Source organism: Spinacia oleracea, chromosome 1 (genome assembly GCF_020520425.1).
Source record: "Spinacia oleracea cultivar Varoflay chromosome 1, BTI_SOV_V1, whole genome shotgun sequence".
Taxonomy (NCBI): Eukaryota; Viridiplantae; Streptophyta; class Magnoliopsida; order Caryophyllales; family Amaranthaceae; genus Spinacia; species Spinacia oleracea.
This window is the reverse complement of record NC_079487.1, coordinates 19,387,982-19,406,859: the sequence shown is the minus strand read 5'-3', so window position 1 is coordinate 19,406,859 and position 18,878 is coordinate 19,387,982. Positions and strand designations below refer to the sequence as shown.

The 18,878-nt window shown below is 37.8% G+C and overlaps 1 long non-coding RNA gene across 4 annotated transcripts; it reads right to left on the bottom strand.

Annotated features, from left to right (window-relative positions):
* Window positions 1-3,580: 3,580 nt before the first annotated feature.
* On the bottom strand, window positions 3,581-8,802 carry LOC110791913 (uncharacterized). Of its 4 annotated transcripts, none has more exons than XR_008926365.1 (8): window positions 8,603-8,802; window positions 7,971-8,083; window positions 7,782-7,853; window positions 7,633-7,704; window positions 6,384-6,467; window positions 4,952-5,089; window positions 4,778-4,859; window positions 3,581-3,808 (listed from the first exon to the last, which is right to left on the bottom strand). It is a non-coding gene; the product is annotated as an uncharacterized lncRNA (long non-coding RNA). The 4 variants fall into 4 exon arrangements; XR_008926366.1 differs by having other exon boundaries at window positions 7,971-8,074; XR_008926364.1 differs by lacking the exon at window positions 7,971-8,083 and having other exon boundaries at window positions 7,785-7,853; window positions 8,603-8,792.
* Window positions 8,803-18,878: the final 10,076 nt, after the last annotated feature.

Below are 18,878 nucleotides of genomic sequence, written 5' to 3'. Positions count from 1 at the left end.
AGCACAGTTTGTCGACTTAATCCTAAAACATCTTAGGTAAGCAAAAGCCTTTTGCTAATAGTCTAGAAACTATTCTTGGTTGATAGGTACGTCTAAGAACTTATTAGGTAAACCTATCGATTTTGCCACGACATAAAAGGACTCCTTACTTATATCGTTGAGTTTCACCAAAACTAACATGTACTCACAATTATTTGTGTACCTTGCCCCTTTAGGACCAATAAGTAACACCTCGCTGAGCGAAAACTATTACTAGATTGATGTAAAGGATATCCAAGCAAGTGTATATTTTGGCATGGCACCTTTTAACTCAATTTTTAAGTTTGGAACTTAAGGCTCTTACTATGTTGGTTAGATTTTAAGTGAACTAAAATCCTTAATCATGCAACATAATCAAGCCACAATCTTATGCATAATTAAGACATATTTAAAGCAATAAATAACTTAAAGCATGCATAAGATAATTGTGATCTAGTATGGCCCGACTTCATCTTGAAGCTTTGACTTCAAAGTCCGTCTTGAAAATCTCCGTGGGAGGCACCATTTTCTTCAAATAGGATAAGCGCCCATTCGTCCATAGCTCGTGGCCCACGACACAAGGCAGGGCTGCTGCCTTGTGCTCGTGCACCATGCCCTTGCTCATTGCATTCGTGCCGCACGGGCGACGAGCTCCCTTGCTCGTCGTCGCATGCCCGCACTATACAACACCCCTTAAGGGTAACACGAAGCGTCCATTGCTTTGTGCGTGCAAGTTATATGAACGAATCGCATAAAAATTTAAAATTTATATTTAAAATTAATGACAAATTAATAAATTAATATTAATTTCATAATTTTAGGGCGAAAAATAGAAAATTTATTATTCAATTGATTTCCGATTGTCATGGATTCAAGCCTAGGTCGTAAAAATTTAAAATTTATCATAAATTTACAATTTTTATGGTGGTTTTTAATCATAGGTTTCTAATTAAATTATAATTAATTATGAAAATCAAATTAATTCTAAATTATTCTAATTTTCAACTAATTAATCATAATTACAAATTAGATTGCATAATTAACAAGGCTAGGCATTCAAACTTGTTAAACATATACAGTAGGTCAATCAAAAATTCAAGATTTATCAACAAGAATCGCAAATATTTAATTTAACATCTTAAATTTACGAAATTTTGCATTCGAAAAACTAAAACTTTAGAAAAGTCATAGTTAGGCTTCGAATTTGAGAATTCTGGGTTCAGCAGAAAAATACTATTTTTGTCAAAATTTTAGAATGCCTTTTACATGCGGAATTGACACAAAAATCACTCGATTTGGATGAGTAACGAAGAAACTGCCGAAAAACTGCGTACGTATAATTAAATAAACGCAATTTGCAATTAATTAACAATTACGAAAATTAATCACCCCTTTTAATTCTTGCAAATTTGTAATATTTAACCATGTTCATGCAATTTAGATTATGAAAATAATAAGAGGCTCGTGATACCACTGTTAGGTTATGATACATATGACAATTCATAAATCATGCGGAAACAACCATTAAGCCAGGAATACATATTATTTACACATAATCATATAGCATAATTTAGATGCATACTCTTTGTTGCGTGCCTTCCCTAGCTGCGTCTGAACCGAACAAGAACAAGTCTTTAGGACTCCAAGTGTCGTCCCTCCGTAGATAGTCCACAGCACGTCCGGATCCGCCTTAAGATTGACCAACTAGAATCGCCCCTAAGGTACTATAAATTTTCGGCACTTTTGAGCAAGATGTGTGACTGAATTTTTCTCTCAAAAACTCACTTTGAATACTTGAATAACTCGTTATAAATTGTGAACCCAGGCCACATATTTATAGGGGTATGGAAAGAGAATTGGAATCCTATTAGGATACGAATTAATTAAATTAGAATTATAATATAACTCTTATTTAATTAATTTATCAAATAGAATTAGGAATTTAATCATTAACCGAATTCTGCACGTTTTAGGTTTCGTATGCGAACACAAACACTTACGCGAGCATGACCCGCAAGCGTGCAGGCCATGCCCGCGCACAGCCCACACGGTCGCACGGCCCACGCGAGCTACAAGCCCACGCGAGCTGCAGCAATGCTCGCAGCCCACTGCTCGCAGCTGCGCGCTGCCACGGCCTGCTGGGCCTGGCCTTGCGCTGGGCCTGGCGTGGCCTTGGCTGTTCGTGTGGCGCGCTTGGCTTGCTGGGCGATGGCCTGGCTTCGTGCTGGGCCCTCGTCTGGCAGGCCTCGTCCGATGCTTATTCGTACGATACGCTTCAGATTAAATTCCCGATTCCGGAATATATTTCCGATACGAACAATATTTAATATTTTCGATTCCGGAATTAATTTCCGTTTCGAACAAATATTTAATATTTCCGTTTCCGGAATTATTTTCCGATTCCGATAATATTTCCGATTTTGACAATATTTCCGTTTCTGGCAATATTTCCGATTCCGGCAATATTTCCATTTCCGATAATATTTCCCGATACGTACCATGTTTCCGTTTCCGGCAACATCTACGACTTGGATAATATTTATATTTCCGATACGATCCATATTTCCGTTTCCGGCAATATCATCGTTTCCGGAGTATTCATTTCTTGCCTGTGACGATCTCAGCTCCCACTGAAACCAAGATCCGTCGATTCCGAATATCCATAGATGGAATATTTAATGCCATTAAATACTTGATCCGTTTACGTACTATTTGTGTGACCCTACGGGTTCAGTCAAGAGTAAGCTGTGGATTAATATCATTAATTCCACTTGAACTGAAGCGGCCTCTAGCTAGGCATTCAGCTCACTTGATCTCACTGAATTATTAACTTGTTAATTAATACTGAACCGCATTTATTAGACTTAACATAGAATGCATACTTGGACCAAGGGCATTATTTCCTTCATGAAGGACATTACCTTCTTTTTTCTAAGTATTCGAATAAGAAGACCCGTAGTGCCTTTATTGCTGCGATTTTTGCTATGCGAATATATTATGCTCTTTCTTCCGGCCACGGTCATGTTAGAGTGTCACGCACTAGAGGAAAAAACCTCAAGTGCGGGCTCATTTTAAGGGGTTTAGTGCGGGCTTTTACATGTGCAGCACATGGCCTGCCCGCACTTGATGTTTCTCAAGTGCTGCCAAATATTGGCAGCACTTGATGTTTCAAGTGCTGCCAATTTGGAAAATGAGCCCGCACTTGACACATTTTGTGCTGCCAATTTTAGAATATGAGCCCGCACTTGATATATTTGGTGCTGCCAATTTTGAAAATTAGCCCGCACTTGACATATTTGGTGCTGCCAATATTGAAATGAGCCCGCACTTGACATATTTGGTGCTGCCAAATTTAAAAATGAGCCCGTACTTGACATAGAAATGGGCAGCACAAGCATAAAAATGTAGATATTCTTTTCAAGAATTTCACCCTTTATTCTTGGGAAAGAGCTAAGCCGCACTTGGCCTATAAATGAGCCGCACTTGATAGATTTGTTGTATAAAAGATTTTCCTGCTACATATTACAATTGGACCACGCCACTAATTAACCTCCATACGTCATATAAAAAGTATCCAATTATATAGATAATTAAATTAAATAATATATAATTGTAAATATAAAAATCGATTACATTACAATCATATGAAAAACCAGCTAGCATCCGTAATTTAAGATCCAGTACAAGAAAATATCAAAGACAATCACTGGTAATGAAAATTTCCAACATTTCTCGAACTTCATCTATCTCCTCAAAGGTGAAAGGCCTTCTCCCTTGGATTATTGAATACCTTAAAAAGATGGACCATCAAAAAAATATATATAAACTTTAGTTATATTATAAATATTGAATCGTACAATAAATTAAGACTTAATTTGTTCATAACAAAGAAATAATGAACCGTATAATAATAAAATTGGTTAATTTCGGTCCCAACTTTCATCTAATGAACTTACATAAATATTTTAAAGTCTTTCCCCGTTTTATGTTTTATATTTTAAACTTAGTTTTATGTTTCAAATACTCATTCTCGCCCATTTTGGTGAAGTTATGCACATTTAAACCTCATTAGTTCATTATCGGTCACAGTTTGACTAAAATGGTTAATTTCGGGACCAACTTTCAACTAATGAACTTAAATGAGTATTTTAAAGTCTTTCCATGTTTAATAAACTTAGTTTTATGTTTCAAAGACTCATTCTCACCCATTTTGGTGAAGTTATGCACATTTAAGCTTCGTTAGTTCATTATCGGTCACGTTTTGACTAAAATGGCTTATTTCGCTTCCAACTTTCAAATAATGAACTTAAATGAGTATTTTAAAGTCTTTCCATGTTTAATACACTTAGTTTTATGTTCTAAAGACTCATTCTCACTATTTTGGTGAAATTATGCACATTTAAGCTACATTAGTTCATTATTGGTCACGTTTTGACTAAAATGGCTAATTTCGGTCCCAACTTTCAACTAATGAACTTAAATAAGTGTTTTAAAGCCTTTCCACGTTCAACACACTTAGTTTTGTGTTTCAAATACTCATTATCACCCATTTTGGTCAAATTATGCACATATAAGGATTGTTTGATCATTATAGGTCACATTTCGACAAAAATTGCTTATTTCGCTTCCAACTTTCAACTAATGAACCTAAATAAATATTTTAAACCCCTACATGTTTATTAGACTTAGTTTAATGTTTCTAAGACTCGTTCTCACGTACTTTTAGTCAAGTTAAATACATTTATAGTATAATGTGTACCTTTTCGAGATCTTGTGACTATATCGTACATGAACTTCATCACGTAGTAGCCGCACTTTGTATTGCCCGTTTGTTGTGCACACTTGGTATCACAAATAAAATGCATGCAAGACAAATGTAAGTTTTTGAGCTAATAACAACTAATGAAAATATATAACAATTGAAATCATTTACCTTCACTGATTTCAAACTCTCTGTTTCATTTTAGTAATCCAACCACTCACTAACTTGGCCTTGAAATCCCTGAATCTTATGCCCACAACTTTTAGAAATATTTTTTCTTGACTGGTCATTTTCAACATTGAAAGAATTCTTCACAAAACAAGAACACCAGTAGTCAGTCTATTTTATTAACCAAAATTCAAATGCAAAGCAAATTGGAGCACGTAGATTATGAAAAACGAGAAAGAGATTTAATAGAGTGAGCAACAATATTGGGCTTGAACAGCATATCGAAAGTAGCAGCAGCAGCGTATCATAAGTAGGAACATATCAGATTCAAAACTGCTGATATGATATGTTGCTGGTTTTGATCTGCTCACAACAGATCTGCAACAGCAGATCAGAAGAAGCAGCAGATCAGTTTCACAACTGCTTCTCCGATATGCTGCTTCTGATATGCTGTTGCTGCTGATCTGTTGCCTGATGTAGGATTGCATATCCCTAAAAAAAACACCACATTGATTACTTATTAAGGTTGCAATTCAGAATCTCCTCACTGATTACTGATTAAGGTTGCAATTCAGAGCAGCCAGCAGCCTGATGACCACCTGGTTAGTAGATTTAATTAGCAGCTAATGTCGATTCATGACCAAGCTTATGAGAAACCTCACACTTAGCTCCTTTCATTGGATATGATATCCGGTTTCCAACAAAAAGTGATTTTCATTTCATCTTACATAGGATTGCAAGTTGGGTAAAGACATCTCAATTTCATTCTAAAGGTTGTTGTAATATTTTACCAAGCACTGATATAATCTCATTTTCAAAATGCTAAAGTTAACAGAAGATGCTTCATTTTAATAAGAAATATAGCAGGGTTGGGGGGCATAACATGTTAAGCAATGAACATGTCATTTTAATAAGAAACATAGAAGGGTTAGGGGTAAAACAGAAGAAAGAAGAAGTTGCCATCTTGAAAGAGAAGAGGATGAATTATTGAAATTCAGAAAGAGATTAATTAACCAGTCAAGGGTACGTTAGTGACTTGTGGAAAATAAAAAAAATCACCACATAAGTTGATGTTTTTCAAATTAAACATAATTACAACCTACACAATCACATTTGATGTTTTTCTACTAGTATTAGACAACCTATACCTTTTTAACAACTGATTAAGACAACCAATACATACAACTACAAGTAATAATGTCTATAATAATTATAGTTTACACTAGTTTTGAAACCCATGCGATGCACGAGTTTGTCAATTTTATACATCTTTGTCTTATTATATCATCATCTATACATAGGTGTTTTTAAAAATTATGCATATAATGAGAAGTTAAAATCGGTCCCTAATTGGTATAGAACCAGTAAACTTATTGTTGTTAAAAACACTTAGGTTCCCATGAAAAATATATAAGAGGGTGTTGAAGATTGAGACCTCATAAGCATCTCTTATCTCTTGAAACGTCCTCTTCGCAGAAGGATTATTCTTATTCGTATCTGGATGATATTTCTTTGCCAACTGCAGATATGTTAGAGATATTAAAATTTTTAAAAAAAAATTAAAAAAATAATTCTTCAGGACGAAACAGATGCGAAGGAGATGGAAATTAGAAAAATCAAGTGGAACCGGAACCCCTAGTATCTATAAACATCCGATCATGTGGAGCAGAAAATTAACGGATATGTTTTCTGTAAGTTCTTATGTCAATGACTTCTATATGTAGAACCTCATAAAAAAATTACAATTTAGATCAGAAATGGCTGAATCATCTGATAAGTCTCACAAATAAAGGTGTTACTTGACTTTTTTTATTTTGAATAAACAAATTGCACTCTTAACTCTAAGCTCCATTTTCGCCCAATCATCCTAAACAATTAAACATAAACTACTTTTCCACTGAAGTAACAATACTCTAATCTAACATTTCCATAGGTCCAACAAAAGTTCATTGATCCAAAAACTGAAACTTGGGCAAGCACTGTGATTTTTTACATATCTCATAAGAGTCATAACCTTCTTCAGCATATAGAAACTCGATATGAGTCTGCATTTTGCAAGCTAAATGTTCTTTCCCTAGAATTTTGGGTTCTGGTTGTTTCATATACATCTTTTCACTAAAATCAATTCCCTTACTGACCTTATTTTCAGTAGGCAATGTATCCAAGGTCCAACTCATATTCTTTTTTCCTCATCCAAAACCCTTTTCCCCACTCAAGAGAATTATCCAAATGCATCAATTAATGACTATAGGACTATAGGAGTACGAATAATCACAAGAAAGGCAGTGGAATAATTATTTCATTTATTGGAGGAAAAATAAAAAGAAAAGTCGGAGCATTAGTATTTCTAACCGTATCTAAATAATCAACACACCAAACCGAACAAATCGCAAGCTCAAAGAAAAATCATCCAAAACAGGTGGGATCAAGCTGGGACCTTGTGATAGGAATACACATCACTTGCATTGCCAACAACAGGAAAAAGAATGAAGTTTAAAGCTGAAACTTAATGAATAACACTGCTAGTGAAACCAAAAGGATAGTACGCCTCGTATGACAATGTAAACAATCAAGTAAATTGAAGTCTTCTCATCTAGAAGTCATGTAATTCTATGTTCATACACTCACATAACATCCAATCAATCGGAAACCAGAATCATTAAATTAGGACACAAGGATCGTACAGAATTTTCAGACGCTTCAGTTGTCCGATTTGAGGAGGAATAGGTCCTGTGAACTTATTGTTGTGGAGGTCCCTGGCATGCAGGTGTGTTCATATTAATCAAAGTTTCAAAGTATCAACACCAAGGGATGCTAAATTAAAGACACTTACAACCTCTGAAGATCCAATAGATTAGTAACAGCAATGGGAAATGGCCCAACAATTGACACTGCATAAACTTCCCTGCCAGTTGAATAAGCAATGCATATCCGTAAAATAATCAATTCATCCCTCCGCCTTTATTGAAAAATAAAAACATTTAAAAGTAAAACACGATAAAGCAGGAGAAGTTTGACATACAATCCAGTAACAACTCTATAATCACCATCTCCACATGGATCATCACCAACCCATGAATAAACAACTCTCCATCACCAACTCTATAATCACCATCTCAAGTTTGCCTATAGCCACTTCATCGAAAACAAAATGCACCAGAATTTACACGACCCAACATACTATAAAACTTCAAAATTTTATAATTCACAAATCATATTCAACATAAAATTATCCAAATAAGGAGGTTGAAAACCATTACATAGCCTAACACAGGCAACTCATAGCACTGATAGCAGTCTACTGTTGAGGATGGAAGTGCTTTGGCATCCCTGACTTAAAGAAAAACAAAAGACCAGCTGGTTTTGAAAGGTTTTTCTCAATTCTCAAGACAAGATTATTTCCATATACATACACAAGTTTCTAAAGTCTAAGAAATTATACAACACCCAAAAATGGGCGATCACATTGACAATTTATAGATTAAAGCAAAGCAAAGGCGCACAAAAAATAACAAAACCCTAAAAAAACTATGAGAAATTAACAATAATTACACACAAAAAAACACTAGAATCGGACTTTTTCAATGCAAAGCAACATATCAGAAACACAAATCGCCAAAAATAACCGAAAATTAAAAAAATTGAAGAACAAACCTGAATTAGTTCGATCTGGAAGAAGGTAGAGCTCAATGGCGGTGGGAGAAGGAGGAGCGACGCGGAAGGAAGAGGAGAGGAAGAGCAGCAGTGATGAGGCACGAAGAGGAGGAGCAACGACAGCTGGTTAAAGAAGAGCCGAAGAAGAAGCAGAGGAGCGGGGAAATGAAAATGAATAAAAGAATCCGTGAAATTTTGTGCGGCTCGTTTTAAAAATGAGCCCGCACTTGGGTTTAAGGCCCGCACTTGAACTCAAGTGCTGCCAAATTTCTAAAATGAGCCCGCACTTGTAAAAATGTAATTTTTTTCCTTTTTGTTGTGCTCTCAAGTGCTGTCAATTTATTAAATGAGCCGCACTTGAAGAGAAGCACATGTCAATTTTTCCTCTAGTGACGGTAGAGACACTTTACTAGACTTGAGTACTTATTCTGCTTCTGTCAGGATAAGGACTGCATCTTTTATTCCTATACTAGATTAGTTCCCGTGCGATGCACGATTTTAACCAAAATTCTTTGTTAAGATTTGTATAAGAAGATATATCATCTACATGCATTGTTAATTGTTAGTTGTTAATATTCTTATTGAAGTTAGATTAATCGAATGTTATAAATTCTCGATAAAAAAATGTTTGACATGATCTCTGTGATTATTTTATTTCTTTAACCTATATGCTAATCTAACTTAAAGAAGAATAGTAGCAATTTATAAAACATATACTTCTTAGATGATAAAATGAAATTTGAATTAAGACATCATGTATGTGATCATTATTTGATCACAAATTTGAAACAAAGCTTTCGTCTAAAAATGTGAGTAACAAAAGTTATATTGTTAGAGTGGTAGTTAGAGAACGTATTACCTTATTAACACAAAGATCATAGGTACAAATTGATCTTAGCAATCATTAATTTTATCATGTTCCTTAAAATCGTTATCATTAGTTAATTATAATTAGACCATAAGACACAATGTTTATCTTCTTTCATCGGGCTAATTAACTTAAAAATTATAATTTTTACTGGGTTAAGTTGCACCCTCACATTAACCAAAATTGTACCAAGGCATTAGAAAATATCCAAATAAATCCAGTCACATAATTTAGAGGCAGTCCAAGCTAAAGATTACAAAAGAAGAAAGACCGTAATGTCTCTTTATCGCTGTCAACATTATAACTATTCTTATCAAGTTTTTTAATGTCCAGCAACTCCATATCACCCTCAGAAAACCAAAAATTAAAAAGAAAAAGCCTAGCCGACAAAAATAACAAATTGAGAATTTGAGATAGAAATATATAAATAATTCCCAAGAAAAATAAAAAAAACAGAAGTAGAAATTGAAATTAAGTAAAAGTTAAAACGAAACTCATTAATTTTTACAGGAACAAAACATCTTCTTTGTATTTCAAAACTAATACATTTAAATTAGAAAAAAAGAGAGGAAATTTTTTCACAAAACTCAATCTTTTCCTAGAAAAATTATAGTCAAGAAATAATTGACCTTCAAGGATCCACGACCTGCGATATTCACCAAATTGAAGTTTAAACAAAATTTAGCAAAAATAATACCAAGAAACTTAAAAAAGGAAAAAAAATATCCAAAATAAGATCGTTGGAACTGTAGTCTCCGGCGCAGCGAGATTGTGCCTGATTTATCCAGATTAAAAAAAATCTCAGTTCATTCCCTAAATTGGATATTGTGCTTGAATTTGCAAAATAATTTGTAAAGTATTTAATTAAAAAATTAGAAAAGTTTGATGTGGTAAGATATGGTCCTATACTATAGCTTGGATTTTCATTAGATATTTGAGGAAAAGGAAGCGAAAAGAATGGACATGGAGAATTGCAGAGGGAGAAGGAGAATGAGCGGTCACTTCAATTCCCAAAAGAAAGAAAGAAACAGCTGTGTTCTACTCCTTGAATATTGTCCAGTGAGAGCCAAATACTCCACAATCCATATAACACACGGAAAAGGAAAAAAAAGAAGAAAACTCGGTAAAGATTAAGTTTAGGCGGGAAAATATTAAAGGAGAGAGTGACATGTGTACAGTTTGGAGGGAAGGATGATGTCAGCGGTATTTCTTTTAGTAATAGTTATAGATGCTGCAAGCTTTTGGAGACAAAATGAAGCATTGGCAAACGCATGTTCAAATGCCTATAAATGTGGATTCGAATCCTAGGTTATATCCAGAATGGGAAAACCCAAAAAAACAATGTAATCCGGTTTTTTTGTTTTAAGAATTACAATAAAATTTTATTGGATAATGTAATGTAAGTAGTACAAGGCATAATAGCATGATTACACATGTAATCAGGTTCGTATTATCCACTACGTGCAAATAAAACATCAGCATTGTTTTTCAAGCATCTATCATAAATTTGTAATGCTCGTTTATTACATAATATCTTTACAAAATAATTTTTTTATACCTTGGGGAATCGTGCGCGCTAGCGCACGATCCAACAACTCGTGTATCCAAAAAGCTTAACCTTCACATTAACGTAATTGTAAATATATAGTACACGACTTTTGAGTCCTACAAGTATTCTACAACCTACAACCTTCATATGACATATATGAGTCATAGTGATGAATTATATTTGTATAGGGTAATTTAGGCGCATTTAGGTTGTATTATTAAGCATTTATATTTATTTTCGCAATTAAAAGATTTTATTACCAAAAAGGAGAGAAAGGCAACATCCCAATACAAGCACAGACCACTAGACCAACCTAGCCACCAGAGTAGAAACAATCAGCTCACCTATACACTAAGTTCTAACAAGTAAGAACAAAGCTCATCAGTCAGCCTACTAGCTACCCTAAACAGAATTTCTCTAAACAATTCAGTGGGACTTTGTGAGGGGGTCGAAAAAGCACGAGGCTAATGCGTGACCTTGTCCCTCGTGGGTGTGACGATTCTTTTTATTCAATCAAGTGCATGTAATTGGATTTCCTGTGAGTATACACCCAATTGACTAGTGATATAGGAGTCGCCATTCAGTTTTTAACGACAATGACAAAAACTGACAAAACCCGGTTATCGTGACATAAAGGGAGTGCAATTATGTTTGACCACGACGGCCGTAGGTTCCCTTGTGATCCCTGGTGTGGGGATCTCTCAATATACACCCGCAAGGTAGAGATTGAGGGTTCGGGGGACTGTAACTACCGAGAGGAGTACTTCGCTCGTCGATAACTCCAGAGGCAGGATATCCTTACTAGCTCAGCATAAATAATTGAAGGGATATGCGTTAACTATTAAACTAATCTGAATTGATTTTAGCAATATGCAACATATAATACTAATTCGATCGTGATTATCTGATTTAAATAGCATTAAGGGACCTAGCATGATAATCCGATTTCCCAAAAATATTATATTTGTTAGGCGTGATAGAACAATCAGATTAGGTTAGTTTAACAGTTCATAAAAAGGGCGAGGAAAGCAGTTAAATCATCGAAAAAGGACACATTACGACGCACCCTTGAGAGGTGCGTCACGGTTCTCAGAAAACTAACCACTTTGACTTTGCTATTTCTCCTTTTTATTTAACGAATCTCAATTATGGGACAGGATACGTTCTGTTTGACTTATGGATCGATTGCGACAGAACGCGTGAACAATTTCGCAGCGAGAGGCTTAGGCTAAGGGTTGGAGTCAATACTCAGAATATAATTGTGTGTTGTTGTGTGTTCTTTCACGTCGAATTTAGGGGCCTATTTATAGGGAAGAGTTCGTGGAAAGATAGAATTGCAGAGTTCTAATCCACAAAGAATTAGGAAAAAACACGTACCCAGGTATTTTCAGCGCCCAGGCCTGGGCGCCGAAGATTTCGGCGCCCAGAGCCAGGCGTTGAAAATAGGGTCTGGGCTGTTTTCTTTAGTCAGATTCGGATTCCTGAAATCCGTAGAGTTTGAGATTAATTCGAGTCTTTTAGCGCGTATCAATTTTATGACGGAATGCGTCTGGGCCCGTTACGAACTCTAGGCTCGTTAGGATTTTAATTAATACGTAACTCTTATTTCTGAATCATATTAGGAATAGGATTCTCGCAGTTTTCTATCTCATTTAGGATTTATGTTGGAATGCAACACCTAATTCTGACAGATTTCTATCTTTGATTTGCCACTTTTAGAAGCTACCTTTTACGGCAGTTACTATTTTTAGCAGGTTTCCATAAATAGCAGGTTTCGGGTGAAATGAAACGGGAAATCGAGATTCGTTTATTTTACAGGAGATGCGTTGTCAAGTGGAGATTTACGTTTTCATCATCGAACCTTTCCCTTGCGGGAATGGGGACAAAAGTAGGTGTCTACAGTTAGCCCCCACTTTGACTGAGTCTTGGAGTAAGACGATGGTCAAAGTATTAGACGGAGTGCGTCACACAAGCCATGGTGTATGTGACCTGTTTTGCGAGGGTCTCACGAGCCCCCGAGTGATAACATTTGACTTAAGGGTCATCACTTGAAGTGTCGACATATCCCTCACGTGTCATTGGGATTTGTCAACTGATAGCATAGAAACTTCCTCACTTTGTCATTGGAAGAATCTAAAGGTGCGTAGAAACTCCCTCACTTTGTCATTGGGAGTAGCTACAGATGTTTTCGAAATCAAAGCTGTAAAGTGTAATTGGGCCTGGCCAAGTCCAATCACGAGGTAAAACGTTTTTTTTTAAAGAGTCTCATTTTCAGGGCTAGCTAAACGAGAAAACCCCCTTGTTTTTATAGGACGTAAAACGAAGGAAAATCCAGCACCCTTGTTTTTATAGGACGTAAAACGAAGGAAAATCCAGCAAAAGTTATCGCTGCAGCGACTAAGGACCTGCGCGGTTAGTGATGCAGACCCCGCCCGCTGAAGGTGGGCGAGCCTGTCCGTTGAGGGTGGACGCCCCGTCCGATAGAAGTGGACGAATCTGTTTTTGAAATTTGAAAATAAGGACCTACGCGGTTTGTGACGTAGACCCCGCCCGCTGAAGGTGGGCGAGCCTGTCCGTTGAGGGTGGACGCCCCGTCCGATAGAAGTGGACGAATCTATTTTGAAATTTATTTTGCTTTTTTTTTTTTGAAAGTAAGGACCTACGTGGTTTGCGCCGTAGACCCCGCCGGCTGAAGATGGCGAGCCTATTTTAAATTTGAAGACTTTATTTTTTCGAAAACTGAGGACCTGCGCGGCTAGTGACGCAGACCCCGCCCGCTGAGGGTGGGCGAGCCCTGTCCGCTGAGGGTGGACGTCCCTGAATTCGTTTTCTTTTCGATTTGGGAACTCGCGCGTTTTGTGACGCGATCTTGCTGACTGAAGATGGGCAAGTTCCTATTTCTTTGGTTCTTTGTGATTTCTTTTGAGAATTTCTTTTATTCATTCTTGCAAGAGCGAATTCTTTCGAGGGGTGCTCGAATTTAGTTGTAACCTGAACGTGGGCTGACAACGTGTTCAGACGGATCTTTGTCTTGCGAACGTCCTCTTTCGTGATTTTGAGCTAGTCTTTACGGCTCGACTTGGTCTTTGATCAGAGGACCGTGCACAAGCGTCAGTGACGTCCTTTCGATGAGGTCGAACTTATTCGTTTGTTTTTTTGAGATGTCCAAACATGATATGGTGTATGGAGCAGTCTGGGAATGTGATTTTGATCGCGCGCTCCTTGTTGGAGTCTATTTTTTCGGGAGCCCCCAAGCACTGGGGCTCGTCGGTTGTTTTTCGCATCTTGTAATCATGTTTGGGGTCATGCTCGTATGTGCGAGCGACCTTCTATAGTAGTGTGCTGCTTTAGCGAAGCCGTGGAGTGCGGCTTTAGTTTTCAGGCGACATCCGGTTTTAGCTTGGCCCGGATTAACCCTTTGACAGACAAACACTTTTTGGAAAACCAATGACTTGACGACACATATTTTTGGTGTTTCGAAGAATGACCATTTTAACTTGCTTTTTTTTTGAAAGTGTACATAACCATTTTTTGAGACGAGTCTAAGTTTCGACCGAGTTTTAATGTTATTATTTTTTCCTTGCTTAATTTGGGAGCTAAAGGTGCTTTGGGCTTGATCCTACTTGCAATAGGGCCTCGTGTTTTAGCAACACGGTCTTAAGTCCTTTCCTGTTCCGTGTTTTGTGAAATCTGGGCCTTGGGCTGCATTTTCAGCGCCCAAGTTCAGGCGTTAAACATTTCGGCGCCCAGGCGTGGGCGCTGGAAGTCCTTTCCTAGTAATATTTGATTTTCGGATTTTCTAACACGTTTCCGAATGGGATCAGGATGTCATTGGGTGCGTTCAGCTATATATAGGGGGCTAGATACGTCCTTATTTTCCACCACTCTCAAATTCTTTCTCTCCTTTTGCTGTGCTCTAATTATTCACTGCTTTTGCCATGTCGATCCCTACTTTCTCACTCCAACGGACTGTTAGGCGTTGGCTACAGGCCCTTACTCCTACAGAAAAAGCTTTGTTAAAAGAATACCACTTAGAGGCACTTTTAGGCTTACAACAAATTAATATTGATTATAACTTTCTGCATGCTGCCCTAAGCTTTTGGGACTCCGATCATCATGTTTTTTCCTTTCGGGGCAATGAAATATGTCCTTTGCCCGATGAATTTGCTGCGATCCTTGGTTATCCTACTGATGCTACTCCTGTTACCCCTGGCACTATTGAAGAGGGTAAAACAACCATAAGGGCTTTCCTAGGGCTAGATGATAACACGTTTGCTGAAATTGTTGTAGATGATAAGGTTAACTTGGCGAAACTTGTAAAACATCACTTTAGGCCTAGTAAGAATATGACCGAACAAAAATTGAACATTCGAGCCCTTGTATTTTGCTTGTTGAATCATTATTTGCTGTCGAATAATAATGGTGAGTTCGGTGACATAAGGTTGATCCCCTTGATTAGCCAGATGGAAAGTTGCTATTCTATTATGCCGTTGGTTGTTGCTGAGACTTTGCTGAGTGCGGATGAACTGAAGAAGGGCGCCAAATCTGAATATTTTAAGGGGAGCCCCCTATTGCTGCAGGTAATCGATCTTTTCCTTGCGCACATGTATGTTTTATTTTGCATATATTTCTTTTTGCCTGGGGATGAGTTTCAGCGCCCAGGGCTGGGCGCTGGAATATTCGGCGCCTGGTCCTGGGCGTTGAAACTGCGCCCCAGGAACCGTTTTTTCTTTCTTTTCATTCTTTTGATTCGATCGTACCTGTTTTTGCGATTTGGCTTGCGGAACGACTTAGACTTTTGGAAGCCCCTGCCGATCCTAAACATTATCGCCCTATAGCTTTGGGTAACCGAAAATACTTGCACCAAGGCCAGGACGAGGCCGAATGGACCTTCTTTTTTACTTATGGTATTTGTTCTATTAAGTGGGTGGTACCATGGTGGGGTTTGACTACTATGACAGGGGGTTCTGATGTATCGGTTTATGTTTCTTTGTTGGGGCTATCTCGTCCCATTTATATTTTCCCTTACCGAGTCATGCGTCAATATGGTTTAAGGCAGACTATCCCCTTTTCTGATACGGTACCACCTAAGGTAGCGACCTTTTCACAAACACGGGTCCTAGCGTGGGCCAAGTATTATGATGGTCTCCCGCGTTGGGCCGTAGCTACAAATGGCTTTGTGGGTCTTTCTGAAAACTACAAGTTGTGGATGAGCTCCGATGACAAAGATGTGAGGACCGAGGCTCGAAATGGGGAGCCGGCTGAGCTTTTGATACCTCGTATTCGTGTTAAGTATGAGGGTCCTGATTCTGCCAGACCTCGTACCTATAGTATTAAGACTGTGAAAGCTCGTCCTGATCGAAAGCGGAAGGAAGTTCCTCCCTGTTCCAGTTTCAGGCCTAAAAAGATGTCCAACATGAAGGGGCCTGCTGTTGTTAAAAGAAATGAAAGCTCTCGCGAAGATAGTCGCCGGAACAATGTATGGGTTAGGAAGGCTCAGCCGCCTGTAGAAACAGTGGCTAGTCTAGTTGGTGATAATAATCCTTCTCCCACCATTGCCTGTGCCTTCGAGGCTGAGCGGGCTATAATTGAGAATGTTTCTGAAGCCTTGACATCTTTGGAAGCTAGTGTCCAGGAGCCGGTTCTTATGGAGATTGATATTGGGGCAGCGCAGAAGACTATGGGGGTGGATCCTGCGAACATTGCTCTCTACAAGACTTTATTTGATGATCCGGAAGAACTAGAGTAGTGTAGTTCTTGCTAGGGTGTAGGTGCCCTTTATTTATTTCAGTTGTGTTTGTTTTTTATTCCTAGCACTTTGTTTTCCTTCTTATTATATTTTAATAAAGGCGTATTTTTAGTTTTCATTTTCACTATTTTATCTTGTTTCTCCTCTTTTTTATGTATTTCATATGTCTAACACTTTTTGCACAAAGAATATTTTTTTTATTTGGACCGAATCCTTGGTAAGGATTGCCTACGTATCTTGTCAGAATCAGGTCGCGCGTAGTTCTAGCTTTAGAATAAGTTCTAGTATGCCGGATTTCGGTAGATATGTCCTGAAGTGGAAACATATTACTTAATTGGTCAAATGAGTGAAGTATTTATCATTATTTTCATCTGCCGTTTTTTTTGCCATAGGTTGCGTAAAATTCGACTAATTTTTATAGCTATATTCTTGGTAAACCTATTTGGATACGTACTGTACCCCCCAAGTGTTCGTTATTTTTCCGTTGTGTGCGGATAAAATGACGAGCACTTTCGAAAAAGAAAACTTTTGGCAGGCAGAGAGTTTCAACGCCCAGGCTGGGGCGTCAGAAATTTCGGCGCCCAGCCCTGGGCGCTGAAAATGACTTTGGCGGTCAATTTTTGACGCTTTGCTTCACATGTTCTTGCGTTTATTTCTATTTCTTTTTTTTGTGCCTTGATATTTTGCTTCGTATTTAAAGTTAATTTTGAAGCTGTTTTGGAGGCTTTTTTGACTGTTAGCGTGAAATGCATTTTTGTCCAGATTAATTTTTTCTATTGGTGACTCAAAACAGTTTTGAAAATGGAGTTAGGGTGCGGAATTTATGAAGATCTTTGTGTAGGCTTTGGAGGTGGGTTGTTAGTGAAGGGTATGATGGAATATATGTTTTATGAATCCGTTTTTTTGGTAACATTTGCATTGTTTTAAATTTTTGATTTCCTTTGATTTTGGGTTGCATGGATTGGCTCTTATGATGACACTGGTTGGCTTTTTAGGTTTTGGGGATATGAATGGGATAGTGTGGTTTATTTTGTGGGTTTCGGGAATTGGTTCCCATGGCACTATTTCAAAACCGAGTGGGCTTTGTTTGTTGGGCCTAGAGTGGGCCGCTTCTTTATTTTTGTATTTTGCAAGTACATTTGGTATTTATTTAGTGTTAGAATAAAATTTTTAGGAGAAATATTACGCCTGAAATACACTGAAATAAAACTGACCCATATTCTAAAGGGCCTTAGGACCATCTAAAGTCTCTATTTTTTTTTTTCTATCAATCTAAAGAACTACTAGGCGCTTTTTACTAATGGTTCTCTATGTGGCTCAAGCCTGGGGTTTAGTCTCATAAAACTTCGGTCCTTCACCGGTACTCATCTTGAATTCCATTCCTTTTGCGTTGACCCACTGATATGTCTTCACCCATCCGTTCTCGACCTCTTCTAGTGTTGATGCAGGAGAGATTAACCGGGTTGGATCGAAACCTTCATCTTGTAAAGCTAGGGTAGTCATCACAGTCTCGTCCTTCATAGGCCTCGATTCGTTTAACAATGTCCATAGAGCCTGGTTGTCCAATATTTCAGCTGTTTTAGTCTTGGTGAGGTGGGGTGCCTCATCCAAGGTGTGGCAGTCATGGAAAATTTCAAATCCGGGTTTTAGCAAGCCATCCTGAACGAAGGGTTCAGGGAAATCACAGAATGGGTGTTCTTCTCCTTCCCAAATGAACATCCCGTTAAGGGTCTTTTGATATGGGGGAAGGAGGGTGGTTTGTTTGGTTTTGTTAAGGCGTAGCCTAGATAGGCGGTCAGCAATATCTTCCTCCGTTGGTTCATAACCTAAGCTAAAGGGAGTAGATTTTTCGGGAAAAGGATGGAATGTGCATTCCTTCTTCCTTATGCCCAATGGGGTTCCTGGAAAATAGCCTTGAGCTAACAGCATTCTAGGGATGACTCGGGATGCATGCGGGTCTAGGAATGCTGGATCATAATGTTCGATGAACTGGATTGTTTCTTCCATTTGAAACCCATAAAGGTCGTCTGCAGTTTCAGCCGTTCCAACCATAGTACAACTGACGTCGAGAGGAGGGGCGCGGATTTCTAGTATTACCCCGTTATGGTTA